The 25517-nt window shown below is 40.6% G+C and overlaps 1 long non-coding RNA gene across 2 annotated transcripts in view; it reads left to right on the top strand.

Moving 5' to 3' along the window:
* The window catches only part of LOC147572690 (uncharacterized), a 471113-nt gene that overhangs the window by 41028 nt on the left and 404568 nt on the right, over window positions 1–25517 (top strand). For both annotated transcript variants that reach the window (XR_015245842.1, XR_015245843.1), the window contains exon 2: window positions 20085–20403. This is a non-coding gene — a long non-coding RNA (uncharacterized LOC147572690). The remainder of the gene's footprint in view (window positions 1–20084; window positions 20404–25517) is intronic.

Below are 25517 nucleotides of genomic sequence, written 5' to 3'. Positions count from 1 at the left end.
ATTCAGAGATGATGCCTGGCAGTACCTAGTCATCTAGTAGATCCCAGTCAGCTGCCTAGAATACAGTTAGGAGGAGAAAATGGAGAAAGCTTAGGTACCCAGAGACCCAAGAATGAGGTGGGTAAGCTGACTACCTTTATGGGGCTGCAAGAGCTGAGTCAAGGGCATTACTGAGAGGCTGAGAAGGAAGGCCAGTTGTTACCTAGCACCTCCTGTTCACAGGGACCATGTAGAGGATTAGGATTCTTAGGGTGGAGCTCTTGATATTTCTTTTTTTTTATATTAAAAAAACTTTTATTATTTTTTTTATTTTTGAGAGAGAGAGAGAGAGACAGAGCATGAGCAGGGGAGGGGCAGAGAGAGAGTGGGAGACACAGAATCCAAAGCAGGCTCCAGGCTCTGAGCTGTCAGCACAGAGCCCAATGTGGGTCTTGAACCCACAAACCATAAGATCATGATCTGAGCTGAAGTCGGATGCTCAATCAACTGAGCCACTCAGGTGCCCTGGAACTCTCGATATTTCTTTGATGGTTTCACAGGGGCCTGGTAGAATGAATCAGAACTCTGAAAGGGTTTGCCAGTCCCCGTTCAAATGGTCTCACAAAGCCTTAACTCTGATTGGAATATTGAATTGTAATCTCTCCATCTTCATCACTTGCTCCGTACAACTGAGAGCAACACAATGAAATAGGAACTAAACATCTATCATTAGTGGAAAACTGGCCAAAGAAGTGAATTGATGAAAGAGAGGACTTTTGAACACAAGTATTTTATTCTCATACCAGCACTCTTTTTAGCTTCTACCTTCAACTTCTAACCTGGATGTACCGTAAGCCATGGCTTTGAAATCTGATGTTTGTCTCAGTTTTCTGCTTTCCAGCCTAAGAGGAATTTCCCCAGCGTCCCGGTGCCCCTTGAGTTTCTCTCCTCACTTGGGCTGAGCTTTCCAGGAGTTATTTGCTTCCTCTTCTTTCTTCCCCGTTTTTACAAACACGGTGACACAATGACTGTCCCTCGCCTTTTATGAAACCACATAAAGTCATAACGAGCAAATGATCACTCTCCAGCATGAACATCAGAGTTGTTTTCTTTTTTGTGTGTCTTGGGAGAGGGTATAGTGGAATTTGTCTTGAATTTACTATATTTCTAGTTGGAGCTACGTAATCACTACTCATTTTCTCATTTTTCTTTTGGTCTTGGTGTTACAAAGGTAATTCATCCCTGGAGCTTAAGAAGAAAGGTGGTGGATAAGGATGAAATGAGAGGAGTATTCCCAAAAGAGGGATTTCTGTTTTAAACAAAAACAAAACAAATCCATTCTTTAGAGGGGAACTCCCCTTTATTCTCATGATTATGAAACATAGTGTGACGTGTTTCTTAAAACAACTTGAAACATTGGCATTAAATTTCCACCAATTTAGAGTAAGAGAAAAGTTGTTTTGGTAGATTCATATGTAAAAAAAGAACAATATTCATTAAAAACAGAATTTTCAAATGACAAGGAGCTTTAAGACTTGTGTCAAATGTAAAACAGCCTCAGAGGACAAAGTAAAATTAAAATTTGGCCAAACTTACCAAAATCCTCATCAAGTACATATGTCTATAGGTTTAATTTTCACACCATTAGCTATTGAGCCTAATAAACACACATGTTTTGGTACCATCTTTTTTTTTTTCTTTCCTTGTTTTTAATTAGCAAAGTTTATTTTCAGTACAATTATAAGTTTACAGAAAAATTGAGCAGGAAGCACAGAAAGTTCCTGTATTAACTCCCAACTACATACATACACATACCCAGTTTTCCCTATCATTAATATCTTGCATTGGTGTGATAATATTCATTACAAGTGATGAACCTTTGCCTTTTTCCAGAATGTCCTGTAGTTGGAATGATAAGTATGTAGCCTTTTCAGACTGGCTTCTTTCACTTAGAAATGTGCATTGAAGGTCATTTCTTTTTATTGCTGAATAATATTCCATTTTATGAATTTACCAAAGTTTGTTTATCCATTCACCTAATGATGGACATCTTGGTTGTTTCCAATTCTTAGCAATTACAAATAAAACTGCTATAAATATTTATGTGGAGGGTTTTGTGTGGACATGATTTCAATTCATTTGGGTAAATACCAAGGAGCACAGTTGCTGGATCATATTGTAAAACTATGTTTAGCTGTCAAGAAACTGCCAAGCTGTCTTCCAAAGTGGCTATATGAGTTTGCATTCCTACCAGCAATGAGTGAGAGTTCCTGTTGCTCCGCATCCTAATTAGCATTTGATGTTGTCAGTGTTTTGGGTTTTTGCCATTCTAATTATTGTGTAGTGGTATCTCATTCTTTTAATTTGTAATTCTCTAATGACATATGATGTCGAGCATCTTTTCATATACTTGTTTGCCATCTGTGTATCTTCTTTAGTAGAGTGTCTGCTCACAGCTTTTGCCCATTTTTGTTTTTTTTTTCCTTATTGTTGAAATTTGAAGTCTTTATACATTTTGGATATAATTCCTTTGGCAAATATTTTCTTCCCATCTGTGCCTTGATTTTTCAGTCTCTTAGGAGATTATCTTTTTAAAAATAGATGTGTTAAACAAATAACCAGTTTTCTTGGTTTCTTGGGAGTGTCCAGTTACAATGTTATGAAAGAGGAAGACAGGGAAATTTCATTTTAGTGAGAAAAGTTAAGTTCTCTTAACTGTGAGAACTTAAAGAGAATTATCACAGGGACCAGGAGGAACAAAAAATTTGAACTATCAAATTTTGTGGATTAAAGTGGACATGAGGTGATTGGTGCCTTTAAAGAAGTAGTCCCATCCTGATCAGACATGTATGTTTTTGTATAGGCCTGGCGTTCATGATTTTTCATCCTGAAACTTCTACCTTGAACATCTTGTACTTCACCCCATTTTTTTAATATCCTTCCCTTTTAGCTTATTGATCTCCCACTATTTGCATTTCTGTCTGAACCCCTCACACATACTGCCCAGTGTGCAGTATTGAATCATGGGCTCGGGCTTTCCTATCACACGGGTTGGGCCTCAGCTCTCAGCTTCATTATTTACAAATTGTGTGAGTTTAGGAAGTTGTTGAGTTGTTGCAGCCTGTTTCCCTGTGTGCCTACCTCACAGGTTTGTTGAGAAGATTAAATAATATGTGTCTGGCAGTGGCACTCAGCAAATGTGTGTTTTCTTCTCATTCTTTTTATTTTTTCCTGTGTGTTCTTCCTACTTAATATAGCCCATGACTGTTTTTGACTGCCAGTTTTTCTTGTTTGAGTCTCAGTATTTCTCCAAATAGCATTGTGAGCAATAATCTCCTTCCTTCCTCCTGCTGAATTCCTCTCTTTTAAGTGTCCTGTGGTCAGCGCCCATGTGGTTTATTTCTGGTCTCACGGTAAAGCTCCCACACAGACAAAATTAACTGAGGTTATTTCTTGGACCTGTGGTTTCCCTTTATCCTTTGGCTGTTGCTATTTCTAATTTTTCTGCCCTTTTTAGAGGCACTGAATTCAGTTATATCAGTAAGTATTTATGATGAACTGCTATATCCCTAGCATTGTGACCTATCTGAGAGGCTCACCAAAGTAAAAGATATGAATCTTCCCTTCAAATTGATGGTTCACCTGGAGAGACAAGATGTATACATAAGACAGATCCTGATGTTAGGATGTGACAGAAGGTTAGGTACAGTCAGAAAGTGAGCTGGTGGTTTCATAGGATTCACTGGAATGTCATGCATGTGACCACTTCCTGGGTTTAAACTCCTGGCTCTGACCAAGAGGGATACCTCCTGGCTAACCGATTTCAGAGAAATGAGCACAGGGTTAATAATGAGGGGCAGTGAAGACAGGGAGCAATTCAGTGTGTAAATGGAGCCACTAGTTGGGCTTCGTTGGAGGATTACAGAAATCAGCTGCTTTGAGGAGTCAGGGAGAACCTGACCATGAGACATAGGCTCCTACAACAGGAGAACCTTCTCTTCTTCCTCCCTCAGTTTATTCCTGTCAGTTTACCATTAGTTTTATGGCCATAGACATGTCTAGTAAGAACTGTGATTTGTAGGACTTTTATTATGAAACAAAATTATTAAATTCAGTGTCAGGTTTTGCGACTGTTCTTAATTCAACATTTATTTTTTAAAATACTCTACCTTGGTACAAAGAGGATTTAAGAAAGCTTACAGAGCTTACAAAGTGAAAACAAAAAAAGTAAACAAATAAGATAAATGAGGCATTGGAAAACTCAGGGTGGGGACCTTAAGTGGAGCCAGGAGTGAAGTTAGAACATAAATTTCATTCACTACATTTGTTGGAAATGGGCCAGGCCAGGAATCAATAAGAAAAGCAAACATAATTCTTTACAAAACTTCTAGGATTCCTTAGGTAACAATCAGTCTGTGGGCGGGTGGTGGAAGTACAAAGGCCACAGAAAGCTTTTACCTCAGGGTCTTCATAGATCAAACATTCAGAATTTTAAAACTCGATTTTGACTTTGTAAGAACTTTATTGTGAAAAGTAAGGCAGAAAATGCTTCTTAACCAGACACCATTGTGCTCCGTTTCCTTACATCAAAATTATAGTTTCTTTTCTTCTTGAATGTATTCAAGACCCTTCCAAAATTTCTTTGGGATCCACAGGGGAGGAAGGGACCTTGTGACACTCAGAAAGGGAAGATGAAACATGCTGACACTTAGTCACAAAAATGATTCCCTCTCCTCCCTCACTTTCTGTTATGGACTGAATTGTCTCTCCCTCCCCTCCTCCACCCCCCACCCTAGCCTGTATGTTGAAGTCCTAGCGCCTGGCACCTCAGAATGTGACTGTATTTGGAGAAAAGCCTTTAAAAAATTATTAAGTTAAAATGAGGTAATTAGGGTGAGCCCTAATCCAGTAGGGCTGGTTTCCTAGTGAGAGGAGATTAAGAGACAGACACTCATTACATGCACCCACAGAGACGACCATGTAAGGACACAGTGCCAAGGTGGCCATCTGCAAGCTAAAGAGAGAGGCCTGAAAACAAACCAAATCTGCCCAAACCTTGAGCTTGATCTTCTAGACTCCAGAACTCTGAAAAAATAAATTTCTGTTGTGTAAGCCACAAATTTGTTTGTACTTTGTTATGGCAGCCCTGGCAGAAGAATTCACCTTCCAATTGACCTTATATGCCACTGTAAGAATTACTTTAAGTTCATTTTAATTATATCAGTATTCTTTTAGGAAACTACAGGCTTAAACCTCTTATTCTGGTATTCATGATCTTCAAAATTCTGACCCCAATTTGTATTTTCCCACATCACCCACATAACACCTTTAAGCAAAATGCTCAATATGTTACCCCCTCCCCCCAAGGGTGCTTTGTACATATGTCTTTGCTTATTCTGTCTGGAATATTGTAATTTCCATCCTTTGTGATCTTACCCATTTCTCAGTGTTCATCTCAAATAATCACTAATCTACAAAGTCTTTGGTTATCTTACCTAGTGTTTTTCTTCTTCTGAATTACTGTGACATTTTGTCATTATTTGTTTACAAGTCTTATTCCTCCTGTTTGAAGGTAAGATCCTGGAAGCACAAGCATATTTTTAAACCTACATATAAAATTCCTTGCACAACACCTTTTAAGGAGAAGGTGCTTCATTCATTCATCAACTCATCCATATGTTGCTATAAGCCACATATTATATTAATTTGTAGGGTTTATAACAGAGAACAAAAAAATTGTGGTCTCTGTCCCATGGGGCTTATATTCTATTGGAGGCACAGATAAATGAGTACTCAATAGAGAATAACATCATGACCTATATCAGAAAGTGTGCTTAGAGAGGGTCTCCTGGGGAAGTGCCATTGAAGCCAAGATATTTAAAGAAGAAATTAGCCCAGTGAAGAGGGATAAGCAAGTGGCAAGCTCCTGTGGCAAGGATGAGTTTGATGTGCTCCAGCTAGTGTACTAAGAACACAGGGAACAACAGGGGGAGCCACAGGAGGTGAGGTCAGAGAGGAGGATGAGGACTAGGTCCTGCAGGGCCTTGGGAAAGGGTTTACATTTTATTGGGACACCTCCAAAAGAATTTTAAGCAGGGAGGTCATGACGTGTCTTTAAAATCTCTCCTGGGGTGCCTGGGTGACTCAGTCGGTTAAGCATCCAACTCTAGGTTTTGGCTCAGGTCATGATCTCACAGTTCAGCACTGGGCTCTGCACTGACAGTGCGACAGTGTGGAGCTGGCTTGGGATTCTGTCTCCCTCTCTATCTGCCTTTCCCCTGCTTGCTCTTTCTCTCTCATAATAAATAAAAATAAACTTTAAAAAACAAAAGAAATCTCTCTTCTATGAATAGAGTGAATTGTAGAAGTGAAAGCATGGAGACCCATTACAAGGCTGTTATATCTGAGTTAGAAGTGGTGGGTCATAAGCCAGAGGGTAGCAGCAGAGGAAAAGGGAAGCGCAAGGGGATGTGATGTTTTGGAGACAGAGCTTATCAGTAGATAGGATGTGGGGAAACAGAGAAGGATTAGCCCCGGATTTCTGTTTTCATTAATAATGTTTTTTATCTTTTTAAATTGCAAAGTAATTTATTATTAAATTATTATTGATTGTCTTTTACAACACACACACATACACACACACACACACAGTCCACATACATGTGCACACACACACTCTGTAGAAAAAGAAAGGCTCCCAGCTTTGCTAAATTCCATTTTTCAGGGATGATCTCTTTAATAGTTGAATGAATATATATACATCTATCTATCTATCTATATATATTTTTTTTAAGGAGAATGAGGTATGTACATATATACACACACATACATATACTTCAGTGCTTGTCTATGTGTGGTGAAAAAGAAAAAGAATGTCATTTGAAACAAAACCAACTATAGCTGTTTTTGCTTTCCCTGGTCATAGCATAAACCCATCTTAGGTAAACAGTGTTTTGCTTAGAAAAATCACTTTGCTGGGTCTTTTTGGTACGTGTCCTATGGAGAGAGGGGAAAACAAAGGAAGAGGTGAATTACCCTGCATAAGAAGGTGAGAGGACTACCCAGGTAGCCTGGGAGAGAGGTTCAGAATATGAAAGATAGGAGGATATCCATGGAGGAGGCACCCAATAGGGCACCTAAGGAAATCTTTGGCAAGTAGGATGTTACTTGTGGTGGAGGTGGTCAAGGAGCTTTAGGTCAGCAAAGACCAATATTTCTATATGTTTCTCAGCTATGCTTACTTCTTTCTATATTTTCATGAAACTTTTTTTTTTTAATTTTAAGTAAGCTCTATGCCCAACATGGGCCTTGAACTCACAACCCTGAGATCAAGAGTCACATGCTCTACTGACTGAGCCAGCCCAGCGCCCCTAAATTTTCATTAAACTTCTGTTACACACACACTTTCAAGTTAGTGGGGCTTTAGAGAATAAAAAGAAGATTGGTAATCATTGTGGGCAAGGCAGTGCTAGGAGAGCAGGCCCAAGAATTGAGAGTCAGGCAGTTATGGAGAATCAGGCTGCTGAGTGGGCTAATAGAGTAGACATCATCCATTTCCCAGTCCTGTGGGCAAGGAATTTCCTCCATGTGGAACTTGGGTACTTGCACCACTTTATTTGAGTAGTTAAGAAACTTTTACTCCAAAAGGGTGGAATGCTTAGGGATATCCAAGCACCAGAATCTGAATGTGTGTGTGTGTGTGTGTGTGTGTGTGTACGTGCGCGCATGTGGATACATATGCCATTTGTGAAATATGTTCAGCTGTGGATACAGCTATCTACAGGTAGGGTATCTGGAGATATAGGAGAAGGCTAGATGTATATCTTTATCTGTCTATCTGATCTAATGTATCCTCTGTCATCTGACATTTATTTAATCTGTCATCTCTCTATCGTCTATCATCTATCTGTCAGTCTATCTCTGTAGCTGAACATGCTTCTGGAACATTCCTTGCTAAATTTCTAAAGACAGAATAAAATTCTTATGAGAAATTTTGGGGCCGTGAGTCATAGTTCTTACATTATTTAAAGTGCATCAGCATCCCTGACAAGGTACAGCAATGCTGGGAGGAGGGCAGGAACCGCTAAAATTTCAGGGTCTTGTATGCCCCCAGAATAAGAGTTGGCAAAATTGTTGAATGACTTTTGAATTTAGGTTTTTTGATTATAACAAATTCAGCATTTAATTATTCTGTATTTGAAAGGTCACTAGAAACCAAGAGTTTAAAAAAAATAGTGTTGAAACTGGAAAAAAAAGTTTAATCAATTTCCATTCAAACCAAGATCCCTTCTTGCATTTTTTCCCTTTGGGGAGGTTATGGGGTAGAGAGAGGTTGTGGGGAACAAGACGGTTATTGTTTTTGTGAAACTCTTTGGTTTTGACTCTGACCTTTATCTTATAATAGAAAGGAGAGTGTTCTGTATTAAATGGAAGAAACCTGTGGTAAGGGGGTACAGAAACTAATTGGGGAAGCTAAGATATAGCCTCACAGAGACCCCGTATTGTCTAGGGAGAATCACTTATTAGCAGTGGATAAACTGTCAACTCTGAATAGGATAATAATAGTGACGGGCAGTTGAATCCCAGAGATCAGTAATTCAGGGATATTCATAAGTCTGAGAAGTCTATTTATTTTGCGAGCCTTGATCAATACCACTCTCTCTCCTCCCCGCTGTATCTATAACTTCTCTTGCTTCCCATTTGGTTTAGGAAGACACTGGCATATTCAGACGCCTTCAGGAAAAACCAAAAACCAAAAACCAAACCAAAACAAAACAAAACAAAAGCCCTTAGGGGTACTCAGGTTCATCCATAGCCACATAATTCCAAACATGCCTATTTCCAGAAGACCCACATCTTATGAAAAGGGGAGGAATAAAGGAAGACATGGGAAAAGTTTTAGGTCAAGTTCACCCGTTAGTATTCCCCGGGTTTATAATATGCATAAATTATAAAAGTGAGGTTCTCTTCTTGGTTCTGCAGTTGACCTTGGGAAATTTCTGAAGAACCTAGGTGTTTTTTGCAATAAAGTACCTAGGGGCTTTGTGAGGACTAAATTACTTTAAAGCTTTTCTGGTCTATTAATATATATTTATTGCTTTCACCCTTTATAGTTTATTTTTCTAGGTTAAGTACTAGCATGCTGATACAATGTGATTACTTCAGCTTGGTTTTCCTGAGGATGCTTGTTTTGTTTGCAGTTATATTTGTCACCCTCCAGGGAGCAACACAGAAAACATAGTTGCTTTGGGATAACAGATTCTTCACAAAAGCAATGATCTGGCAACTTGTCAGAAGGGAAAACCAAAAACCAGATGAACAATCTGTTTTTCCCTTTCCTTCAAGCTCAATGAAAAGAATCCAGAATTAGGTGCTACCCCTAACACCAGCTGGGGAATTCCTTGGTTCTTTCCAATAATTATGGTTTACCAAGAACTGTTCTTCGTGCTATAATTTAGAGCATCTGTAACACTGCACTTGCTCAAGAAGTTGCCAGCTCACTGGCTTGTGTGCCTACCAAATTTAGGCAAGAGTAATACAGGACTAGAGAGCTCTTTTAGGACAGGGATTGTCCCTTATTCATCTGTTCATCCCGAGGGCTTAGTACTATGCCTGGTACAATGTAAAGGAATACTATTTACCTGTGGTGCCAGGAGGATCACTTTTGTTAATCTCAGGAGAATGTTACTCGAGTGCATTCTGGCCTAGTCTTAGAGAACATTTCCCTGGTTCTGTGGTAAAGAATGCTGTGAATTAAAATACCAGGCCTTCTTTGGAGATTGATTCAGAGCTGGGGCAGAAAATCTGCAGTGGCAGGGGAAAGGAAGTAGGAGTCAATGGCAAAGCTTGCTGCTGGTCTGTTAGGTCTGGTGGGAGCAAGGGCCCACTGCCAAGTGGTCTCACGTGTTGAACAGAGTTAACAACTGAGAATAGAGCCCACAGTGAGAGAGGTTGGAATCCATTCAGTGGAGCAGGAGACCCTGGGATACCAGAAAAAGGATAAGATTTGGGGGCTTGGAGCCCATGTTAGTAAAGTTCAGGGACTGAGGAGATCAAGGACATTGTAACTGCTACCCAGCATGGGCAGAGGGGAGCCTGGGTTAAACCAGATGAGCACGATAATCACAGACCCCTTGGGTCAAACAGTTGATCTGATGAACAGACTGTGAGATAGTGGTCAGCTTTTGTTTTTTAACAAGTTCATGATTCCACCCTTTTAGTGAGAGCAAATAATTTGATAGTTCCCGAGGGAAAATTAGGCTTTTTGAGCAGAGATGCCATTTTCCCATGAGGGAGGTTTGTTTGAGCGAGTGTGTTCTCTATATGAAAGGCCTCTGTAGATTAGATCAGATGTGCAGTTGGGGTTTGCGTAGGGGCAACCCACAGGTGAGAAGTACCTCTCTTAGGTTTGTGTGTGAGTGGGCTGAGACAGTGGGGGAGGTCGCAAGGAGCCCAGTGGGCTTCAGAATGTCAGTTCTGGTCCTGTTGTTTGAGTGGTTGGTTGGCTGGCGGCCCACCTGCTGCTCCTCTGTCTCTAGGGAAGCTCCACATTCAGCCTTTGAAAATGTTCTCACATGTAGATCCTGTTTATGTAAGAAGTTGATCAAACACCCCCACAGTTGCACAGTACTTTAATTACGTACTGGAAGGGTATCCTTCCACCTCCACCCATGACTCAATACACAGAGCAGAAATTATGCTCTGTTCTCTGGGCCCTGAATTTCCTGAGTGGAATCACCTCACACAGAGCTGTCCATTTCTCAGTGGGTGGTGCTCTGGCCAGGTGATCTGTCTGTCTCAGCCTGCTATGGGGCCAGGGATTATTGATTAAAAGTAAAAGTAATTTAAATGCATTGCTTACTTTTCTTCATGTTAGATTTCTTCCATTCTGAAGCTCTTCTTCCTGTCCTCTATTCATAACTGTCTTTCTCTTCAGTTAATGAGAATGAATTGCTCAACAAACATTATTTAAACATGAGACATCTCTGCTTTTTTAATTATTTGCTTGAACTGCTACCTATTTTATTGGCAAGAAGACCGAGATTTCTCTTTTAAAGCTTTCCTTCTTAAATTGGCTAGGAGCTTCAGGGTTTACTTGGTGCAAAGGACTCATCCTGTTTCCAGTGCTAGCTATGGAGAGGACTGGGGTCTGGTCAGTCTCTTGCCCACTACCGCTCAGGATTGCTGCTGAAAACCAGCCCTGCACATGGCTTCAGCAGTGCTTGTCCACTGTAGCAGTGATGCTCTTGGTGTTCCAGACTCCCACTTTTCAGCAACACTTCTTCATCTACACTTGGTCCCTATGGATATGGCTTCAGCACAGAGCTCTTCTGGCTCACATACACAAACATCCCAGGGCACAAGCTGACCCACATTGACAGGTTTGGTTGGGTTCCAATAACTGATACCTACCTCAAAGACCAGAGTCAACATTCTCCATCTTTCCTGATGATCTTACCACCCAAGTGTCACACAATCTTTCAAAGTCACTTAAAATCCAATGTCTTTTGGACCCTTCTCCTATAAAAATACTCCTTTATTATGGCAGAAGAAGTTGTAACTGTTCATAAAATCATTCTGTTTTTCTCCTTGTCACATAGGAGGACTTCATCTTCCAGCTTCCTTATGTGTGGGTGGGACCTGTGATGAGATCTAATAGAGAACTTGGGCCTATGTGCCACACCTTCGTTCCTAGGCCATAACACCTTTCTTGTGAGATCTTCTGTGTGTTCTTTCCCTGTATCTGTGTGACTGGAAGTAAAGGATTCCAAGACCGTAGAGCCACAAGTTAGAGACAGCCTGAGCCCTGAGCTACCACTTAGAGGAGAGCCATCTGGGAGAGCAGCCAGCCTGCACTGGAGCATGAGAAATAATGGTTTAGGGGCAGCTGGGTGGCTCAGTCGGTTAAGTTTCCCACTCGTGATTTTGGCTCAGGTCGTGAGTCCTGCGTTGGGGTTCTGTGTTGACAGCACGGCAGCCCAACAGCACGGAACCTGCTTGGGATTCTCTCCATCTCTCTCTGCCCCTCCCCCACTCACACCTTTTCTCTCTCTCGCAAAATAAATAAATAATCTTAAAAAAAAGGAAGAAAGAAGTTTTTATTTTGTGAGTTCTTGAGATTTGGTTGGGAGGGCATTTATCTGTTATTGTAGAAGAGCCTATCCTCCCTTAACTAATAACATACACACACACACACACACACACGTACACATACACAATGGAGTATTACTCGGCAATCAAAAAGAACGAAATCTTGCCATTTGCAACTACGTGGATGGAACTAAAGGGTATTAACGCTAAGCGAAGTTAGTCAAAGAAAGACAAATATCATATGACTTCAATCATGTGAAGATTTTAAGACACAAAACAGATGAACACAAGGGGAGGGAAGCAAAGTTAATATAAAAACAGGGAGGGGGACAAAACAGACTCTTAAATAGGAAGAACAAACAGAGGGTTGCTGGAGGGGTTGTGGGAGGGGGGATGGGCTAAATGGGTCAGGGACATTAAGGAACCTACTCCTGAAATCATTGTTGCACTATATGCCAACTAACTTGGATGTAAATTAAAAAAATAAATTAAAAAAGTTGTGTAAAAGGATACTCAGCCACCCTCTGCTCCTTCCCTAGTCAGCTTCTCTGTTTGTTAGCCCCATCATGTAATAACCTTCTTGGGCTGTGTTAGTTTTCTGTTGTTGCTGTAACAAATTGCTACAAATTCAGCAGCTTAAAACCATACTCATTTATTATCTCATGCTTGGGTAGCTCAGAGGTCCAGTCACGGCATCCCAGACTGCTTGGAGTCTTAACCACAGCTGATGAAACCAGGGCCTTGGCCTGTATCTAAAGACTCTGGACCCAAGCCTGTTTGCAGGCTCATTCAGGATTTTGGCCTAATTTACTTGCATGGGGTTTTTGGACTGAGGTATCTGTTTCCTTGTTGGCACTTGGTCAGAGGTGGTTTTAGTTTCTGGAGGCCACCTGAACTTCCTGATTCATGGTCCCCTTTCTCCATCTTCAGAGTTTTTCTCACACTTCACATCTCTCTGACTTTCCCCTTCTGCCTCATCTCCCTCTGCTTACCTCTTCTGCCACATCTCTGTGACTCTTCTGCCTTCACTCCTGCTTTTAAGGGCTTCTGTGATTACATTGGGCCTTCCCAGGTAATCCAGGAAATTCTTCCTATGTTAAGGTCAGCTGATTAGTAACCTTAGTTTCATTTGCAAAATCTCTTCACAGCAATACATAGATTAGTTAGTGTTGAATAGCCAAGGGATGGGAACCTTGTGGGGGTTCTTTAGAATTCTCTAGAATTCTGCCTACCATGTGGGTTTTATCTGTGCACCAGATAATTATTTGGAAAATTACCCTAAACCTTTTCATCTCTTAAAGGCTAGTAGGTATGCCGTTATAAACATCTACTGTCCAGATGAGAAAACTGTATAAACAAGACAAGTCCTGGGAACAGCAGTTTCCCCAACTGGACCTTAAAGCTGGGGACAGAGCTTTATACTCTGTTCCTCCAGGCACCCCACAACTTGTGCCCAGTAGATGGTCCATAGATGGTTACTGCTCTTGCTGCTGCTATTCCTATTGTGGCTATGGCTGCTGAGGAAAAAAATAGGCCTGAGTCTGTGTAAGTTCTGAGAAAATTCAAAGGGCCTGTGATATACTATGTGTAACAGAGTCTTTTATTAGTTAGGTCCATATCACCTAACTAATAGAAATGGTTTTCCAGGATGGATTCCCAACGTTTTCAGCCATCAGCCTCAGCCTATCATGCAACCTCAGCTTTGCTGAGGAATAGGGTGAATCTGTTTGCATGTTATTTACTAGTAAGAAACCTGAAAGTGTGATGATTTCTGAAATTAATAACAGAAAATTTAGGTGGATTCTAGAGGAAGACTCTTTTCTTCCCCACTCCATATTCCTCTGTGGCCCATATGGAAAGGAAGTCCCATCAACCTTTCTATCCTTTCTGGGAAGTACCTGAGGGGTGGTTTCTGTGTGCCTTTCTATTTCTTACATGTTCTCTCCAAAGAAACAGGAGTAACTAATCTCATGGGTAAGAGTCTGCTGCCCTCTGGGCTGAGTCCAGTGTCTTAGAAGTTAGGATTTGCTATATAAGCAGGAAATAGACTTCATACTTTCTCTCCTGCACGGACTACGACATGGGAAGGTAAGGCAGCATGCTCCTTCCTCTTCTTACTTTTGTGCAAGAGTTGCAGCTGGGTGAGGGCTGGAGCTTTCTTTCTGGATCTGGCCCCACCTATTTCTCTGACCTCATATCCTGTCACTTTTTCCTTCTGTCCTTCTTTTTTCCTTTCTTCCCTAGAATGTGCTAGGCGGGTCCCTGTCCCTGGGCATTTGTCCTTGCCAACACATTTCTCTGTCTTATTTCCTTCAAAGCACTTTTCACCATCTAAAATTTTCTTAAAAAAATTGGTTTACGTGACATACTGGCTTGCTAGGGCTGCCAAAACACAGTGCCAGAGATTGGGTGACTTAAACAACAGAAATTTATTTTCTCACAATTTTGGAGGCTAGAAGCCCAAGGTCAAAGTGTCTCAGTAGTGTTGGTTTCTTCTGAGGCCTCTCTCCTTGACTTGTAGATAGCCATCTTTTCCATGTGTCTTCACATGGTCTCCTCTCTGTACATGTGTGTCCTGATCTCTTTTCTTTTCTTTTTTAATGTTTATTTGAGAGAGAGAGAGCAAGTGGGGGTGAGGCAGAGAGAGAGGGGGCAGAGGATCTAAAGCAGGCTCTGTGTTGACAGCAAAGAGTCCAGTGCAGGGCTCGAACCCACAAACCATGAGATCATTACCTGAGCTGAAGTCAGATGCTGAACCAACTGAGCCACCCAGGTGCCCCTAATCTCTTTTCTTATAAGGATACCAGTCAGATTAGGGCCCATGCTATTGACTTCATTTTCACTGAATTACCTCCTTAAAGGGTCTATCTCCAAATACAGTCATGTTCTGAGATATTGGGGATTAAGACTTCCACATATGAATTTTGTGGGGAGACACATTCAGGCTATAACACGTGTATATGGTTTATCTTCTCCCTACAAATGTAAGTTTCATGGTAGAAGGGATCTTATCTGTTTGATGCTGTATCCAAAGCACTTAGACTGGTACATGGTGTATAGTTAGTACTCAATAAATACGTGATCGGTAAATGAAGAAACTTGGGTAGTTTAGGTATATAGGTTAGATAGATAGTTTAGTTAGGTACTTATGGTATTTATATAGTTTGGATAACTGTAGGATTTGTGACTGATAATATGTGGAGGGAAGGCGGGAAAAAGTCTTGGGTGATTTCTAGCTTAAATGATTGAATGGATAGTGGTCTTCCTCAGCATGATAGGAAACACAAAAAAAGGATCAGGGTTTCAAGAAAAAGCTTTGGACATGTTGAGTTAGAGATATTTGGAATATATTTAAGTGGGAAAGTTAACAAGATCTTAGATATATGGTCTGAAATGCGGTGGAGCGATCTTGGCCAAACACATGGATTTAGGAATCAGTAGTTCATAGCAAGTAGTAAAATAAGGATGGCAAATGAGGTTATTAAAAAAACGCTCAGAGGAAGAGATCTAATATAGAGGCAAGCAAAATACTAATGTTTAAAGGTCGGATAGAAAAAGCAAAGTTTGAGAAGTGGAAGGATATAGTAGGAGAGCAAAAAGTGAGGTATCAGAATTAAAGGAGGAAAAATGTCAAAACAAATGATCAGTTATGTCAAAGGATAAGGAGGAGTGTTTCTCCGGGACTATTCCAAGGAATAATCCTCCCATGACATACTATTTGCAAAATTATTTTGTGGTCAGCCAAGCTGAGAAATGCTGAAATCTACATACTTCTCTTGCAGAATCACAAAAAAATATGTACATATTAGTGTTTCTCAGAAGTCTTGCTGCAAAGAAACCCATACATTTTAATTTCCAAAGTAAACTTCCCTCAGCTAATTTGACCATGAATCTCCCCTTTCCTCTTACATAACTACTATTAATAATAGCACACAGAACTGGGGTCTTTGGGAAACACTTTTTGGGAAACAGTGCAATAGCGTAATCAATTAGGTAAACATTGAAATATTCCTTTGTATGTGATAATTAAGGGGTTTTGTGGACCTTGCTGGAGTTGTTTCTGTAGAGTGGTGGGGCCTGAAGGGTTGGAATTGGAGCAGTATCTTGGATGGATGGATGGTGTTTTAAGGTCAGATATGTATGCTTTGAAAGGGAAGGATGTGACCAAGTTTTAATAGACAATAGAGAGATTGAGGAATAGTAGCAAGAGGAGTTGAATAATCAACAGAACAAGATCTACAAGGAAATGGGAGAAACTGAGAAACAGGAGAAAGTTCTCCCCTTTCCCAGAGACTGGAGGAAAGGAAAGGAGAGGATGCAGTTTAGACGTAGGATAAGGAGATTGAGAAAGCCAATGATAACCTCAGTTCCTCAGATAAGGACATGTGCTCAGTTGTCTTTGGTACTGAAACAAAAGATGCTTTACTCCAAATCCCCCTCCCTGAAAACGCTCATGTCTGATCTTGCTCACATAAAAGCCCTTTCCATATGTTACCATTATTACCACTGTGGTCAGGGAGTCCCTTCTACTTGGGACTCCTATGTAGACATCATTGTCTTATGCCTTTAATCATCTGGTTTCCTTCAGGTCTCTGCCTCTGGGACTGAGACTTATCTTATGAATTTCTGTCTCCCCATTACCTTTCACAAAGTGGGGTGCTGTAAACATTGTGGGATAGTTAGTGGGTCACGGGTAGCATCGCAGTTTGCCCACAATTGTGAATTCAGTGAATTGCATTATTATAGCTTGAAGAATCTTAGTACCTGGGCATAGTTACACAATTGAGGTTTCTTTTTTTCCACAATTGAGGTTTTTTACTTTTAGTGGTAAGTCGTATATTTAAAATTCTCCAGATGTGACTTCTCTCCATCCAGGTATCATTTTCCATGCCCAGTTCACTTGATTTCATCTCTGCTTTCTTTGCCTGATTGTCCCGAAGTGTGTCATCTTTGTAGTTCTACATTTAAAGCATTTATTAGAGTGAAATCCATATAACTAAAGTTTAGTAAATGAATAATTATGATAGATTCAACCCCCAACCAAGGAGAGCTTCATTATCAAGGATGCAAAGTTCTATATTTATTAATTACCTAGGTACTGTTCTAATTCTTGACCTTCTCATTTTCTTTCACATATCTTTTTTCTTATTAACTATTTAGTGTTCCCTACCTTACTTTTTTTCACCACCAAATAAATCTCTCTCTCACCCTCTCTCTTTTAGAGAGAAGGGGAGGGAAGTGAGGGGAAGAGAGAGAGAGAGAATCTCAAGCAGGCTTAGTGGAGCCTGATGTGGGGCTCAATCTCACGACCCTGGGATCATGACCTGAGCCAAAATCAAGAACCAGATGTTCAACCAACTGAGCCACCCAGGCGCCCCTCACCATGAAATCTCTTATTTATACCTATGTATTTAGTATCTGCTGAATATACATATTTATACTTTGACTTTTTTCCTCCCTAGTATTATTCTTATCTCTCATCTTTTTTTAATTTTAAGCTGTTAAAAGTCCAAAATAATATCCTTATATTCATTTCTCCTCCAGCCATCAATCGCCAACTAGAAGCCCGAGAGCCATCTTTTTTTTTTTCCATATATTTAACAAATATATATTTGTTGGGCACTTACTATGCACCAGCTACTGTTCCAGGCACTGAAGATACAAACGTGGTAAATAAAAATATCACTGTCTTTATGAAGCTCATAGTGAAGGACTCAGGCAATGAATAAGTAAAGATCAGGTGATTAATAAACTTACAAACCTTGGTTTCTTAAATGGGTCATCAGACAGTAAAAAAGAAACTTATAGGAAATGTGTGGCTTAGGCTGAATGAGCAGAAACTATTCCACGAGCAATTTTGGGCAAGCTGTATCTAAAATGCCAGACTAAAGAGATGAAGGAAGTTTAACAGGTCATATAATAGATCAAGTCTGTCAGGATTCATAATGGGAAGACCCAAAATGTAGTTAACCAGACCATGTGTAGATGACAGTGAATAGCTTTCAGAGTTGCAACTGCTTTTGGTTAATTCTATCATTACTGTCTGAAAGCAGCCCTACTAAAGAGTTATTGTTGATAACTGTCTAAGGGATCTGAGTCTATGCTTTCTCAAGGTAGCAGTAGCAGGGGAAGGCATGTATGAGGCATACTTTATGATTTGGATTTTCTGTTTGGATTATTAAACAGGTAGGTAGTTGTCATGGCATAGATGAAAGAAGTTCTCTCTCTAATGGATGCCAGAACCTTACTCCATTTTAGGAGAACAAATCTACTGGGAAAATAATTGTTTTAGTTATGGAGAGGTTGATTTTTTGGTGTCTGTGAAAAATCTTCAGTGAGGAAGGGTCTGTTAGTTTAATGTATCAACCTTTAAGGAAAGTATCTGGGCTAGAGACAAGATTTGATACTATATGACCCAGTAGGAATGGATGAGGTTCCTTAGGAATGGTGTGCTGCATTTTTTAATATTTAGAGCAGAGTGCCAACTAGGGAAGGAAGTGGGACCAAAAGGGCTAATTGGGAGAAGGTGGAGAGGGTCATTGGATTGATGGATCTGGTTCAGATAAAAAGCAGGTGTAGGGAAGGTAACTGAGTGAGAGAAATGCAAGAGTAAAAGGCGTTCAGAGAGTGGGGTGGCTGAATTCAGTCTTTTAAATCTGGAGTGATTCTGAGTGACACATTTGTGGATGTGCTAGGGGGTGACTGAAAGTGTGGGAAAGATTGTTAGGGAAGATGCAAGGGAGAAGAAGCACAGAACAGTGATAATGATGAAGATACAGAAATTAAATCATGGAGGCAAGAGAGGATGCCATAAATGCAAGTATGGGGAAGACCAATTGGCCCCAGCTGCCCTCTGGAGATATAACTGTGGGGTAAAGGAGCTTGGGTTCCTCTAGAGTCAATCACAGCTTGGGACAGGTTGCATTTTTGATGGAATATGAGTTGTTCAGGATGTAGCAACTCAGATTTCTGTGGGCCTCTCCATTGCATTGGTTCTTGGATCAGAGTTACTGGGTGTGTGAACTTACACTAAAGCTATTAGGTGGAGATCCTTGTTAGACATATGGTGTCTGTACTACAGGAGTAGTACCCAGTGACATTTCAAGGAATCCATTCTGGTTATTAGCCATGAATCCCTTCAAGTGTAGCATCCATCCTATGGGGTTTTCTGCAAGCTCAGACTAGAGGAGGGAAACAAGGCTACATCTAACTCATTTCTGAGTGCCCTAAGGAGTGAATGGAGACAAGGAGTTGGAGATGGAGAATGGGAACTATTTGGGGCATCATGTGTTAAGCTGAAGAATTAAGCACAGAGTGAATGAGTACCAGAAACAAAGTCAGACCTGGGTGAGGGGCAGAAGTCACTTCCAAAATCACTAACCCAACGTGGTAAAATGAGAGGATTAGCAAGTCATATGTATTCCAGACATAAGAGAGAATGGGTTGGATATGGAGTGGGTGAAAAATGAAGTCTAGTTATTAGGGTGAAAGAAAAAGGAGTCTGGTTATATGCTATACAGTAGATGGTTGGTGTGCTTTAACATCCAGCCTCCTTATTTTGCAGAAGCAATACAATTAAAAAATAAACCAGAAAATTGCTGCATTGGAGAATTTACTCTTAGCAGGACATAACCAGCAAGATGATCTTGAATAATCTCTTAAAGTATATGGCACTCTATCTTCTCATCTGTAAAAATTAAGCAATTGGATCAGATGATCTCTGAAGTTTCTGGTAGCTCTGTGATTCTACAGCCTTTATTCTTCCCTCATTCACATCCCTGCTATCCTCGCCCAATCTCCAGCATCCCCTTTTGGATCCGAAATTATACTGAAGGGATCCACTGCTTTCCTGCAGGGCCAGGCCCGCACTTTTGTCTCTCTCTAACATTTAAGATTGAAGTAATAGCATACATTTGGAGATAACTCACATCCTGATGGAATTCAGCAAATGATCCAACTTCTCTAAAAAGGAGCATGACTGTATTGTTTGTATTTTGTTTTTGTTTTGTTACCAGGCAGTCCACGTGAACTCCATTGAAATGTGGTGTGTCAAATGAGTATTGTGCCTCAGCACATCAGCAGAGTGAGCAGTGTGATGGCTGCTTTGGTCAGTGGAGGAAGTTGAAATGAAGACAGAGTGAAGATGGAGAAACAAGATGGAAGTGGTAGAGAGAACCAAGAGAGAAGGGTAAGGTGGCTCTGAGAAGGAATAGAGAACTTTTCTTCTTGTTAAGGGCAGCAGAGGGAAGAATCCAGCTGAAAACTCACTATTCACAGCCATCTGGCTCCAGGAACAACAGATTGATTGTGTATGTGCCCAACTCTTTCAAAATGGTGAGCTTCGTGAACATTCTTGTTTATCTGGTGTGGACACTGAGTATCCAGCAAATGTACTCTGTGAGCATTTCTTGGTGGAAGCAGGTCTATTCAAGTGAGGTATTCCAACATAGTCTTTGAGAAGAGGGGGGGTACCTGAGGACTCTATGCTTTTATTCGAGAAGCTGACAGGATGATTTGGATGAGGTGTTGAAAGTTGCTTTCTTTGTTTTACTTTTTGAAATATGAGGGCTGACTGGGACTAGGAAAACTGCTTTCTTCTCATTTCTTTTTTTTTTTTTTTTTAACCACACTTTCAGCATGTGTTAGCAGGCTGCTTTTCTTTCATTGACTGGCTTTGATGTAGGAATAGTGTCCCATAGGAAGGGGAAGCAAGCAGATCGATAAGCAATCTTAAAACATTACTTAAGGCCTGATGTCTCTTTTTAATTAAAAAAACATTTTTTTGAGAGAGAGAGAGAGCACAAGCAGGGGAGAGGGGCAGGGAGAGAGAGGGAATCTTATTGAAGCCCCACACTTAGCATGGAGCTAGACATGGGGCTCAATCCCACAACCTTGGGGTCATGACCTGAGCTGAAATCAAGAGTTGAGTGCTTAACTGACTGAGCCACCCAGACGCTGCAGACCTGATATCTCTTAGTAGTCATCTTTTTTTTTTTTATTAAAAAAATTTTTTTTAAACGTTTATTTATTTTTGAGACAGAGAGAGACAGAGCATGAACGGGGGAGGGTCAGAGAGAGGGAGACACAGAATCTGAAACAGGCTCCAGGCTCTGAGCTGTCAGCACAGAGCCCGACGCGGGGCTCGAACTCACAGATCGTGAGATCATGACCTGAGCCGAAGTCGGCCGCTTAACTGACTGAGCCACCCAGGCGCCCCTTAGTAGTCATCTTATACTAGATATTTCTCTATGGGGCACACACACATCCAACCCTTCCTCCATTCAGTACCTGGTGGTAACTCACTCCATGTAAGAAGATTATGGATTTGCTCCCTCTCTTCCCTTTACCCCATTCCCTTCCTTCTAATAAGCTGAATTTGGGTGTGAGAGTAGTCAGAGGGAGTCTAGCTTCACCCTAATTTGCCACCTCTAAATCACACCTTACAAATGAAAAAAATTCACATCCTGAATTTATACTTGTAGCAACAAATAACTTTCACTGCTACCTTTTTTTTTAATTAAAAAAATTTTTTTTAATGTTTATTCACTTTTGAGAGACAGAGAGAGAGCGAGCACGTGTGAGGGAGGGGCCAAGAGAGAGGGAAACACAGAATCCGAAGCATGCTCCAAGCCTGATGTGGGGCTCCAACCCACAAACCGTGAGATCATGACCTGGGCCGAAGTCGGATGCCCAACTAACTGAGCCACCCAGGCTCCCCTCACTGCTACCTTTATATGCACCATGGAAGCAGACACAATCTCAGAGGTCCCTTCTGACTCTAAAATTCTTAGAGTCTGTGACTCTTGGGATTTTTAACAGGAAGTGGCTATGGAAGTGAAGTGACTCAGAAGTGGCCATAATATGCAGACAAATCTGAGAAATGATGCCATGTTGACATAACAGTCCTCGAAGGTGTGATAATGCAGCAAAGAGACAGTTTTGGAGTGTAGCTTGAGTTGGATCTTTCAGAATCTTGTATCTCCTCTCCAATTTTATTTTTTTATGTCTATTTGGCACTGTGTCTAAGAAATCATTAATATTCAGTAATGCTTTCTATCATTAAAAATAATCAGAAAAGGGGCACCTGGGTGGCTCAGTCAGTTAAGTGTCTGACTTTGGCTCAGGTCATGATCTCATGGTTCATGAGTTCAAACCCCGCATCGGGCTCTGTGCTGACAGTTCAGAGCCTGGAGACTGCTTCCGATTCTGTGTCTCCTTCTCTCTCTGCCCCTCCCCTCCTCGCACTCGCTCTCTCTCTCTCTCTCTCTCTCTCTCTCTCTCTCAAAAATAAACATTAAAAAAATATAAAAAAAAAAAAAGCCAGAATAAAACCATTTTTTTTTCATATGGAAATACTTAAAGAAATGGAAGGACTGGGGCGCCTGGGTGGCGCAGTCGGTTAAGCGTCCGACTTCAACCAGGTCACGATCTCACGGTCCGTGAGTTCGAGCCCCGTGTCGGGCTCTGGGCTGATGGCTCAGAGCCTGGAGCCTGTTTCCGATTCTGTGTCTCCCTCTCTCTCTGCCCCTCCCCCGTTCATGCTCTGTCTCTCTCTGTCCCAAAAATAAATAAAAAAGTTGAAAAAAAAAAAAAAAGAAATGGAAGGACTTAGGGACAATTATACCACAAATGATTCTCAGTCAAGTTTGGCTACTTGACAGCATATCAAAGAAGGCTTCAGAGAGCTTCATTTAACTTCCATGTGTACCCATCAGAGGGTGGGAAGAATTTCTTAATTCTAGTAAATTCGTTACAGGTCTACAAGTATATGATGATCTAAATTGCATGTTGTGTAAATACTTTTCCATTTAAGAATTGATACCATTCATGATGGGTACACCAGGTTAGAAGTGAAGAGATCTGGAATTTGAGGCAGTCAGAGAGATAGAAACTACTCAGGTGTCTAGAACTATCATGAAGAAAGTTTTTAAGAAAATTGCGTGTTATCTTTAATTCAACTGCTTAGAAACCATTACTGTTCTCAAACTTCAAAGAAATCCCTTCTTCTGTTTTTCTTCCCATCCCACTCTTTTTCTTCCCTTTCCTTGTGTGTGTACCTAAAATTGTTCAGTGACGACTTGGGCAATAGTCTGTTTGCATCTTCCTGGGCACAAAAGAATCATGTCCTCATGTGTGGAAGCCAGTCCTGGTGCAGTGGGAAGGGATTTCATATTGGGTCTCAGATCCTTAGGAAGTCCCAGATTTGCCTCTTACTGGCTGTGTGACTTTAAGTGAATAATTTAAATTTTCTGAGCTTCGTTTTACCATCTGTAAAATCAAGGGATTACTACTTACTCCATGAAGTTCTTATGCGGGTTATAGAAGTTGTTTGTGAAAAATACGCTACCCTGTAGATTGCTACTGTGTTCTTAATTAATTAGACTTAGAAAATGGAACAGATGTGTGGTCAGTTATGTAAGGTCACACTTACATATTTTCCTGAAATGTCTTGGATTATATTACATAGCAAAGTTCTTTTATGTCTAAGTGCTACCTCTGGGTGTAATCGCTTATTAGCATCTGGTTACTTTCTTTGTTTCTATTTCCTGATTAATTTTGGGAGAGAAAAGTTATCTGCCTTCTGGCAGCACTTTTCTCTTATTTTGTTACTTTTTATTAGATACCTTTCTCCCTAATCGCTAACATTTATGTTAGTGTGGCATTAAGAGATTGCAGTAAAATTAGATCTTCACGAGGAATAAATAAGCATGTCTTCAAAAGGACATCTGCATAAGTTCTAGAAAAGAAAAATTAAAAGATTTTCAGCCGGTTATGTTATTATTAGAAGTATTATGTTATTATTATATACTGTTATTCCAAAAGTATTCCTAATAGCAGAGAGGCTTTACCTGAGGATCTATAGGTGATGCAGGATTAAACTTAACTAATGAAAAACGTAACAAGACAATATTTCCCAAGAGTATAAATTATCTGTGAATGGTACTAGGAACAACTAAATTTATTGCTCCATGTTATCCTTTAGGATCTCAGATGTCAAAAGAAGATCAAGGTCAGAAACACAGATGGTGCTCATACTAGTCAGCTCTAGCACTAGAATCAGCTAATAGGTATAAAGAAAGCTTTGCCCAGGTTGGAGCAGTTCAAGCTATTTTACTTAGAGTCAAACATTTTAAGGATGATTTTGCTAAGCTCATTGTTGAGTTTATTCTATTGTGAGTTTGTCTTCAAACAGTATTGCACTTGGGTTTGCTGTAAGTAGCTACTAGTAATTCTTTGTCCTTGACCTTAGCTTCTCTCACCATTTGAAGATGAAGTCTGAGAATGGGCAAATTTCTGTTCATGGGTCATAAAACAGCATTGACTGTCATCATGTAAGGCATTTAGAATTTGTTCTAGTTCTGGAAAAGTTTTCTTTTTTTTTTTTTCTTTAAAAAAATTTTTGTTTAATGTTTAATTATTTTTGAGAGAGACAGAGACAGAGTGTGAACAGGGGAGGGGCAGAGAGAGGGAGACACAGAATCTGAAACAGGCTCCAGGCTCTGAGCTGTCAGCCTAGAGCCCTACACGGGGCTTGAACTCACAAGCCATGAGATCATGACCTGAGCCGAGGTCGGACGCGCAACCGACTGAGCCACCCAGGCGCCCCTGGAAAGTTTTCTTTATACCTATTAATGTTACCAGACAAAAATCTATTACCTGATGTGCAGCAAGCCAAGCACTGACACTGGTTTTTGTGGCTAGGAACAGTGTTTTATTGCAGGGTGCCAAGCAAGGATAGGGGAGAAAATTTCTCAAATCTGTCTCCTTGAAGGGCTGGGTTGAATATATTTAAGAATAAGAGGTCAGGATGTCACAGGGTAGTTAGGTTGAATGGAATATGCTAATTGTATATACAGAAAAAGGGAGGTACTCTCCCTTCTGAGCACAAACATTCAGGAATCCCATCTCTTTATGGGACCACATGTTCATTAAATGGCAGTGTAAACATGAATGGAGGAGTAAGATCTAGGGTGTGTTGTCACAGAGGTTACTTTTGTTCATGCTTGGCCCCTCCTGTGCAACTGGAAGAATTTTTCTCTGTTTGTTCCCATCTCAGCTAGTCTTATCAGTGGTTGGTCAGCTTCAGCAAAACAAACTCATAAACCAGTCAGGTTGACTAGAGTGTCCTTAGAGTAGAATGGTCAAGCATCTGTTAACTCAGTGTGTTGGTTTCATTAGCTCATGCCATAACTTCTTCTCTGACAAGTATGAGACCATCTGGATTCCTAATATTGGACTTTTTTGTCACTAAGATCAACCTTCAGAGCAAGAAATGCTACCTGGAAACGTGTGCATGTATGTGTGTGTGTGTGTGTGTATGTATCAAGGGAAAGTGGTATGATTCTGAGATGCGTTCCATATTTTTTCTCAGAAAGTCCTCATCAGGGATCTCTCCCTGTTGCCCACACTGATAACTCACCTGTTAACATCTCCTTTATTGGCTCTTC

Source organism: Puma concolor, chromosome E4, assembly GCF_028749965.1.
Source record: "Puma concolor isolate L17-30 chromosome E4, mPumCon1.1.hap2, whole genome shotgun sequence".
Taxonomy (NCBI): Eukaryota; Metazoa; Chordata; class Mammalia; order Carnivora; family Felidae; genus Puma; species Puma concolor.
The sequence above is the reverse complement of the archived record's forward strand: the minus strand, read 5'-3'. Positions and strand labels throughout refer to the sequence as shown.